This window comes from Phasianus colchicus, chromosome 3 (genome assembly GCF_987193195.1).
Source record: "Phasianus colchicus chromosome 3, bPhaCol1.hap1.1, whole genome shotgun sequence".
NCBI lineage: Eukaryota > Metazoa > Chordata > Aves > Galliformes > Phasianidae > Phasianus > Phasianus colchicus.
Genome location: NC_143438.1, coordinates 42,691,917 through 42,701,988, shown reverse-complemented (window position 1 = coordinate 42,701,988; position 10,072 = coordinate 42,691,917).

The following is a 10,072-nucleotide window of genomic DNA, read 5'->3' as shown; positions in this document are numbered from 1 at the left end:
TTTTAATGTCTCTTTGAAACTTACTAGATGGATCTTAGGATGTGTCTTGCTTGTTTCGTAAAATTCCAAATGGCTTGGCAGAAGAATTAGCTCTTAGTGGTGATGGGGATTTCACTTAAAGCATTAAGAACATGATCATGAGCTAAAAAGGGAACCTGTATAATAGTTGAGGGTACTGGAATTTCACTCTGGTAGGGATGGTTGCATATGTGCGCGCACACCATCGAATATAAACTGATGCTCTTGATAGGCAGAATGGTACCTAACTCCTGTCCTACTCTCTGCCATTCTGTTGGACCTGGCTTGGGGATTTCTGGTGTGGTGTTTAGTCCTCCTTCATTATGCTGGTAGCCACCTGGTAGTGAGAAGATGAGAGTTACTTCAGGAATTTTCTGTCTCTTCTTGAGCTAAGAGGTGTTTTTTGATGATGTTGGCTATTCTAGTTTACATACAGATTAATCAATAGTGTTGATGATACGCAAGTATTTTTTCCAAACCTATAATAAACCTAAGAAAGAACAATGCTATTAAACATTCAGATTATTTGAGTTTGTAGTTGTAGAGCCTTTCCTCTGTAAATTAGGTCAAACACTTTCCTCTAACTCTTGATTTTTAATTTTTAATTTTCTAGAAGATTATGTTTAACCTTCACTAAATCAGTAGTATCACAGTCATGAGTTCTACTAAATTTATTTTTAAAAGATGATTTTTTTTAACTAGAAATTGTACTTAAGAAACTACCTGAAATTTGCCAACACTTAAGTGTTGAAAGGTTTCACTGAATTTTTTTTGCATCAAAGCTGTTTTGTTAGATTTCTTATCAAGTTTCATTTGAAAGTACGTAGTTTTGCTATTTTTGGAAGATATTACAATAATAAAAAGGGGAGAAATACAGAGGAGTGTTTTCCTCTTCTAAGCTAATTTCAGCATATTGGAAATGAAAACTGTGGAATGGTTGAGATATGAAGGGGCACCACTGGAAGTCTGAACTAACTTTTCCCCATTCAAATAGGCAACTTGTGCCATTGCTTGGTCACTCCCATGGTAAAGATGTGTTTGATGTTTAGATGGCACCTCCTGTGTTTGTGCCATTTACCACCAGTCACACTTTACATATTTGCTACCTTTTTGGCATGGGCATGCTTCTCCTTTGACTTGTGTTCATTTGGAGTCTGCCAGAACCCCTAGTTCCTTTTCTGCAAATCTGCCTTCCATCTGGGTGGCCCACAGCATGTACTGGTCCTGTTGTTGCTCTTCACACAGTAGAAGGATTTAGCACTTAACTGAACTGTGTGAGGTTCCTATTAGCCCATTTCTTCAGCCTTTGAATAACTGCAGAACCCTCTGGTGTATTTGCCACTCCTCCCAGTTCTGTGTTATTAGCAAACTTGTTGAGGTTGTACTCTACCCATCTAGATCATTAATGAAGATGTTGAACGGGATTGGATCCGGTATTGATCACTTTGGTAACTGCTAGTTACAGGCTCCCAACTAGGCTTTGCACCACTGATCACTATGCTCTGGGACCATCTCTTCAACTAGTTTTGTTCACCTCCTTATCTTCATTACCAGACTGTACTTTGCCAACTTTTTCTATGAAGATCTTAGGAGAGACAGTATCGAAGGTCTTCCTGACCTCTACATAGACAATATCCACTATGCTCCCATCATGTACCAGGCCAGTCATTTCATAGTTAATCAAGTAGGTCAAACTTAACTTCCTTTTGGTAAATCTCTACTGACGATATTCTTATCCTTCACATGCTGGAATTGGTTTCCAGGATTGGCTGCTCCATTACCTTCCAGTGATTGAGGTGACTGGCCTTCTTGATGGGAGCGGCACTGGATTTTACTAGTCTGTGGGTGCCTCTCCTAGTTAAAAAGATCATTAAAGGATTATCAAAAGTGGCCTTGCAATGACACCAGACAGCTCCCTCAGCACTAACAGGTGCATTCCATCAGGGCCTATAGACTTCATATGTCCTATTTGTTCATATATTCCCTGAACTGATCCTCTTCTATCATGGGTACATCTTTCTTGTGCCAGTTCTTCCCCTGGTCTCTGGGACCTGAGGTTTGTGAAAGACAGTCTTACTCATAAACACAGACAAAGAAGGCATTCAATTTCTCAGCATTTTTTCTGTCTTCTGTCACTGGGTCCCCCATCCCATTCAGCAGTGCGTCCACGTTTTCCCTACTCTTGCTTTTGTGACTTAGGTACCTACAGAAGCTTTTTTCTGTGTCTGACATCCTTGGCCAGATTCAATTCAAGTCGGACTTCTGGACTTTCTAAATGCATCTCTTTATACTTGGACAGCATCTGTATTCCTGCTAGGTTACCTGTCCCTGCTTCCACTGTTTGTATGCATCCTTTTTGTGTTTGAGTTTTGCAAGAAACAAATTGCTCATCTATGTGGGCTCCTTAACATTTTTCCTGACTTCCTACTTGTTAGGATAGACTACTTCTGAGCTTGTGGGAAAGTGATCCTTGAATATGAAGCTTGCTTATATGGGCCCCTCTTTCCTCCAGGACCTTATCCCACAGAACTCTTCCAAGCAAATCTTTGAAGAAGTCAGTCTGCTGTCCAGCATTTTGACTTGGCTTTTCATCCTCTATCTCGCTCTCAGGATCCTGAACTCAGCCATCTCATGATCAATGCAGCCATGACTACTTTTAATCTTCATTTTCCCAACCAGCCCCTTCTTGGTAAACACTATGTTCCTCAGAGCACTTCTCATTGTTTCTTCTATCACTTGGGCCAGGAAGTTATTAGTACTCTCCAGTAATCTCCTTTTGCTTTTGTCCTGCTGCGTTTGTCCCTTGGATATCAGGGTGGTTGAAGTCTTACTTGAGGACCAGGGCCTGTGAATGTGAAACTGCTTCTAGCAGCCTGTAGAAAGACATCCACTTGTTCTTTGTTGTTAAGTAGCCTCTAGCAAACACCCACAGGTATGTCCATCATACCTGTCTGCTCTCTAATCTTTACCCATAAGCTCTCAGTTGGCTCACTGTCCATCCTAAGGCAGAGCTCTGTGTATTCCATCTGTGCTTTTACACAAATGACAACTTTTCTACCTCTCTTCATCTTTGTGTCTCATCCTTCCTCAAGGGTCTGTGTTCCTCATTGCAACGCTCCAGTCATGCAGTCCATCCTGGCAGTTGAGACCTGTGTTGGAACCACTTGCTCAGTTTGTGTGGAGAGCCAGCATTACTGAAAAATGTTTTTGCTTCCTCAGCCTTGAAAAAAACCTCTGTAAAGTGAGCGTATGAAAATTCTTTTTTAACTAATTGCTCTGTATGTTCAAGACTGCATGCTCTGTACGTACAGAGCTGTGTTGACAGAAAGCCAAACATCAGCGCTTTCTATTTATGAAGGATTTGATGCTCATGAAAAATGTTTGGTGACGTAAGGATGGAAGACTTGTTCAAAAATCAGGTATCTGGCTGCCAGTGGCTATTAGCCCTAACATTTTTTTTCTCCTGTCTCCACTTTTCAAAGAAGCAATTACATATTTGTTTGCCTCCTGCAGCTGAGGTTATGTGGTAATGAGTAGTGTTAGTATAGGTAATTGTTCCTTGTGGGTCTTAGGATATTCTACAACCTTACAGAAGAGTGGTGAGGCACTGGCACAGCTGCCCAGAAAAGCTGTGGTGCCCCATCCCTGGAGGTGCTCAAGGCCAAGTTGGATGGGGCCCCTGGGCAGCTGAGCTGCTCGGGGGCAGCCCTGCCCACGGCAGAAGGTTGGGGCTGGGTAGGCTTTGAGGTCCCTTCCAACCCAAACCATCCTGTGGTTCTATAATTCTGTGAAAAAAATAATGACATTAAGCACTGTATTTGTGCAGGAAGTGTATCATGCTACAGTCAATTACTGTTGTATCAATGCTGTATTGTATGAGTTTGCTTTTGTGAATTACAGACCAGCGTGATAAAAATTGCTGCAAAGCACTGAAGCATGTGCTGTGTTTTGTACTTAGGTTTTAATCAAGTGCTTAAGGTGGCTTGCTGCCTGGTAGAATCTATTTGATTGACTTAATAAGCTCTCCTTGCTGCAAATTTTACGTGTACTCCTGTTACAGTGTTTGAATAATTTAGTGAACACCTCAGTCTTTTGACTAGGAGTGTTTTTCTTTTGAATCACATTTTATTTAATAAAGTACTCTCCTAATATCTATTTTTATTAAAAAGAGTAATTATATGCTGTCTTCTGATTGCTAAACTGTTTGTAAAGACTTTGAAAACTGTTAATTTGGGAAACACTAAGCTATGTAGCAAAAAATTTAGAACATCTGCAGAGTAATCAGGGGCTGATGATGAATCCACTTTTGCAAGCCACTTATTGCCAAAGTAATAATACAGCCATGGGGAGAAATGGCTTGTCTAAAATTAAACAGGATTACTAGTTGTCTTGTAATGTCAGTCCCCAGCGTTCACTGTCTGCTACAAATGGGAGCCTCTGCCTGTAAGAAAGTGAGGAAACATCTGCATTGTTACACATGAATGCAAATAAGTGTCCTGATTTTTCAGAAATGCACAAAAATCAGGTCATTTAGGTGCCAAAGACATGGAGACAACGGTTTAAGTTTTTGAACAAGAAACCTCAGTTGAAATTTAAAGAAAAACGTCTGAAATCTGAATCCTAGTGCTGATATCTATAAATACCCTGTGCTGAAATAGTTTTTCTGCAGCTTCAGTGTGTAGAATTTAATGTAGATGTGCTGGTGAAATGGCCTCCCTTACAAGATACCATCACTGTCATAGATTTATGTACTGCCTTGGATGTTTTTGTTATTTAGAAAGCAGATGTAAGACAGAACAAAGCTAACTTGATAAATAAGTTTTTGATAGGTTATAGGTTTTCTGATGGTGCATAAATGCCACTGAGATGGAAGATGTTGTCTTTTCTTCATTTTATTAAAGCTGGTTCTCAAAACTGTTGCTTTACTATTTGCTTTGATGTGTCTCCCAGCAACTGAAATTTGCTTCTAGGACAGGGTATTTGAATATGTAATGTCTGACTGATTTGCACTATTAATAACTGAAGCCCAAGGAAGGGATAATCTTTTAATTCATAGGCCATGATGTTTCAATAGACAGGTTCTTAAGAACTGTGCACTTTCTTAGCCTTATGTTCTTATCTGCATTCATAGAAGTGTTTCTAATGTAGTCTGAAAGAAAGCTGTGCTTTTGCTCACCTTTACTTAACTACATGCTAATGTCAGTTAAACTGGAAATTCACTACACATACTTTGTAGTAGAATGAACATTTCCGCAGGCTTCAAAGTAATGATGTTCACATTTTCTGGAGTAATAGTTTCTTGACTTGCATGTGGATGTGCCATCCCTGGAGGCGTTCAAGGCCAAGTTGGACAGAACCCTGGGAAGCCTGATCTTGTGGATAGCAACCAGCTCAAGGTACAGGGTTGGACCTCGATGATGTTTAAAGTCCCTTCCATTCTAAGCCATTCTGTGATTTTTTGCTCCTCTTAATTTTTCAGTCTTTTTCGTAGTCTTGGAATAAGACGAGCCAGCTGATTGGCTGGCTCCAAGCCATATCAGGTTCCTTCTCAGTTTGCACTCAGTCTAATTTGGCAGTGATAGAACTGTTCTGCCTTTAGGCACAAAAATAGTTTTGTTTGCTGAGTTAGAACTTTCCCCATTGAATAATCAATGCAAAGTCTTGTTTTGTGTATAAAACACAGATTTGAAACCCCTGTTTTTCATAGACCAAGGAGCAGTATTCTAATTTTTTGCTTGGCTACTAGTTCTGTTGAAAAATGGTTCGTACAAGGTAGAACAGTACACCTTATGATGAGCAAATGGACAATTTTTTTTTGAATTTCACTTATTTTCCTTTTCCTCTGTTCTCTACTCTGCCATCAAATGCTGCACTGAATTAAAAGTGCTTTTTGCATTTCCTGTAGGAATTATCAGTTGAATTATTCTAATTGAGACTTATATGGAGAATCGTATAGGTACAAGAGTACTGATCAGTGGAACATATTACTCAACTCTGCAAAGTCTTCACCTCTGATCCTTCGTATTGTAGTGTAGAATAATCACTGCCCATTTATTTTGCTTTAAATGAATCTCAATAAATGATGGTTACTACTTTAAATAATCAGTTCCTGTTAACTGTATGAAATATTTCAATTTCATATGTGAAAGGGCCATGAGCCCCCAAGTACAAATAAGTTTTTGACAGAAGTGTACATTACAAATTAATGTAAACATTCTCGGTCTGGTAGCTGAGGAGTTTTCCATGAGCTGTCCATAGAAGGGAACATACATCGCTCTGCAAATAGTTTGGGGAATATAGAACATGCCCTCGTTTTGCTTTTCTTAGCAATTTATGCTTAACAGCTTATATCAGGTGAATGTTTACATTCATCCTTTCTTGAAGATGTGCTTGTCTCCAGACAATATTGGTGTTTTTGCTTATCATGTTTTCTTCTCTCTCAGCTGCTCTTTCCAGCAGCGATCTAGTGTTATAAACTAAAGTGTAAAAACAAAACCAAATTGTTCATAGATGTAGTACCTCTCAGTCATTTAGTGTGAAGAACCTTCCATGTGGGCATGAAACTAAATTGTGTTGGATTTAGGGTATTAATATTGCCCACTTCACCAGTGTATGATGACTGCTCAGTGTAGCAGAGAGAAGCTAATTCATACTCAGGATTTCTGTGTTTGAAGTGTGAGGCTAACTGCACTTCTCCTTAAGTAAGTAGAAAATAGTATATTCTTCCTGCAGGACATATTTTCCTTCCTTTCAGTAAGAATCTAACCTACGTAATCTTGACTTTGGATTTAAAGTAAAGTGTTTGTTTTATTTCTGTCACATTGAAACTCTTTGTAGAATTAAGCTTATTAGATCTGAAAGCATAATCCAGTTTGACCAACTATAAGGTTGAAATACTTATGTAGAGGGTTCCAGAGGGTTCCTTGTAGATTGTTCACTGAGACTGCAGACTTCATGTAACTCACCTTGTGCTGTGAGAGTAAAATTCATTCTGTTGTCTGGCTTGCTTGGCATAAGATTATACAAAGGGCTAGTGAGAATAAAGATCTCAGATCTGTAAAACTGGACAGCAGAGGAGTTTTAAGTATCTGGATTTGAAATTATGATTCCTCCAAACTCACTCAGCAGTTTCTAAATTCCTGTAGAAAACTTCTTTTCTTGCTTTCCCCAAGTTGAAGAATAGTTTTGCATCTTCTGTGGTGGAGTCTTTCAGAACCCTGATCAGTAAGTTTGTGCAAATGTGCAAACTGTATTGAATAGAGTATGCATTGCCTGTAAGAATCCTTTTTTTAAGATAGATGTCATTACTAACACTTTCTGCAAAGAGAAGGGATAGCAAGAGAGCTGAGATGAAGGGGCTGATAGAGAAGAAGAGTGCATTACTTTGCATTACAAAAATATAACTCTAGCTGAAATGTATTTTTTCTTCTTTTAGCACTGAAATTAGCAATTATGAACAAACAGGGAGGATAGCTGAAATTAGTGTGGTGATTTACTAAGGAGTTAAATAATGAAAGAATTTCCCAGACTGTTGTTTACCTGTGCTTAATAAAGTGTGAAATAATGAATTAGGACAAATTGCTTATTAAAAGGCAATGGCTTAGTCAAGGGGATATGTTGTCATGAACTACCAGGATGAAGTGCGGTGTCTTTAAAATTTCAGGTCCAAGCTGAAACCAAAGCTTAGTGATGAGTTTGTAATTGCTTTTGTAATAAGAGTGTGCATCATTTCTACAAGTAACTGACATGTCATTCGGTCCTACTGTAATTAAAAAATGCTAATAAGACATGGCAGGCAGTGCTCTGCTGAGCAACCATACCAATTCATGTAATGACATAAGGCAGGCAGCAGGATGAACACAGGGTGGATCTACAAACTACTAGCAAAAGCGCAGAAATCTGGGAAATACTGAAATAATAGAACTATGTGAGTAGGTAATTGAATTGTGAGATCTATTAATACTCTGGTAGACAAGAGAAATGCAAAGTGACTCAGCAAAGACTCAGGGTTTATTGCACATAAGAATATCTGTCATCTGGATGGATGACTGATTTGGCCAGAAGCTGGTTCACAAAATAGTACAGCAGTACTTTGTAGTACTTTTGTAGTACTTTTGTACTGTCAAAGAATCACTTAAATCTGTGTGGTGTATTTTCATCTGCTGGCTTTCTGCTTCTGCATGTATAATGTGAAGTTTTTCCTTCCTGTACCAAGCACCAGCAGTTAGTAGATCCACACTGACCTTCTCGTCTTGCCATCCTATTCCAATGTGTTCATTTAAGTTCATACACAATACTGATGAGATACTGTATCTGTAAAATTTCATGTTGCTCTTAACTAGAATGGCTTTGTCTCAGATCCAACAGTCCAAGAAACAGAGTTAAAGGCTTGCCTTTGCTCTTATTTTCCTAAGGCCATAGGTTTGTGGCTCAGTTCAATGGACAGTCCTACAGAGAGTCAGATCAAGAAAGTCCCTCTGTCCAGCCATTACAGGCTTTGACCAGAACCTTCCTTTCACAGCTCAAATCTGCATTATACAGAGCTCAGAAACCAGCAGGGAAGGGAAAAGTTAAGCCACCGAGGATTTCATTCATTCTTTCCACTAAATACTATTCCCAGAGCTCCTCTGCATTCTTCTTCTTATTTCCAGAGACTGTTTTACTTTCCAGTTTCTGGTGCTTCCAAAAGAGTGCATGTGTAATTCTGATGCAATCAAGGCATCATCTGATGAGCTGGCCTACTTTTTTGCTAACTGAACTGTGTTTGGCTTGTTAGTGGAACCATTTTATTTTCTTTTGAGGGTTACTGACAAATCAAGGAGGCAGTTCAAAGTTTTCATCTTTTCTCATCACTGCACTTCCTTGAAGCTAGTTCACAGATAAACTTGCTCCTTGGTGTTGATTTTGCATAAATGGGCTGTAATCAGAAGGCCAACTCATCAGATAATTTCATTAATTTTGATCACTCTGGTGGTTTCAATACACCATACTCTGGTTCAAATATACCATTTTTCTTCTTCTGGCACTTGCTTGTTTCTCAGCGTTTGCTGAGTTGTATAACATATCTGAAAGATATTTTGTCAGGGTCTTAGTGAAGGAAAAAACAGAAGCACTTCATCTGGGAGTATCATGATATACTTTTTTTTTTTTTTTTTTGCCAGCCCAAGACAAATGCCAAGTTTCCTCATAGAAGCTTTGCATTGTATGTTTGAATCACCAGAGTCCAAGACAGTGTCTGCCTGCTCCTAAGACACAATAATTCTCTGTAAGCTGACTGCCAAAAAACCAGGTAATGTAGACCACTAACAACAGCCTTATTCTTTTCTGACACTCGAGATTGCTCAGTAAGCACGGGGTGAAAAAAATGCTCGCAGACCTATGTATCAGCTTTCCAGATAGTTAACTCCCATCCTAGGAAAAACAGTGGAAATTGGATTTCTACCATAGGATGTTTATGCCATGCTCTCATTTATTTATTTTTTTTCCAAGGGAAGTAATTATTGCCCAAAGTTAGAGAACACCAGTGCTCTGAGTGTCTGAGGAAATGTAGACGGGATGGAGTGTGCATATTATTCAGTATAGCCATTCCTTTTGTCCTGCTTTACTGTGAATCCCAAACATTGCTTTATGAATTTCTTTGCCTACATCTGGTTTTAAAGGTCTGAAATAGAAAGCAAATTAATTTCAGAATAAATATGACCCATCTGTCAACAAGAGTCTGCAGCAGTTCAGCCCTACCAGAACAAGTGATGCAGTAGCATCAATGTCTAGCAGTTATTTTGCTTAAATGCCTATATCCAAACCTGCTTATTGCCACATAATATTTTGTTGAGACAAGCCTTCTCATCCTTCTTTGGTGACCTCCGTTGGCAGAGTTGGTTGTAGCTAATGCCACTTGTGAGAAACAGCAATCATCACACCTAAAAAGCAACACTTTTGTTGAAAAAGATGGAGCAGGAGGCAAGTCTGGTAGTTCAGAAATCTAAGATGGTTTTCTCAGTTGAGAAAACTCCTTTTTCTCCCACTGATGCACCACAGCAGTTTCGTGTGTCTG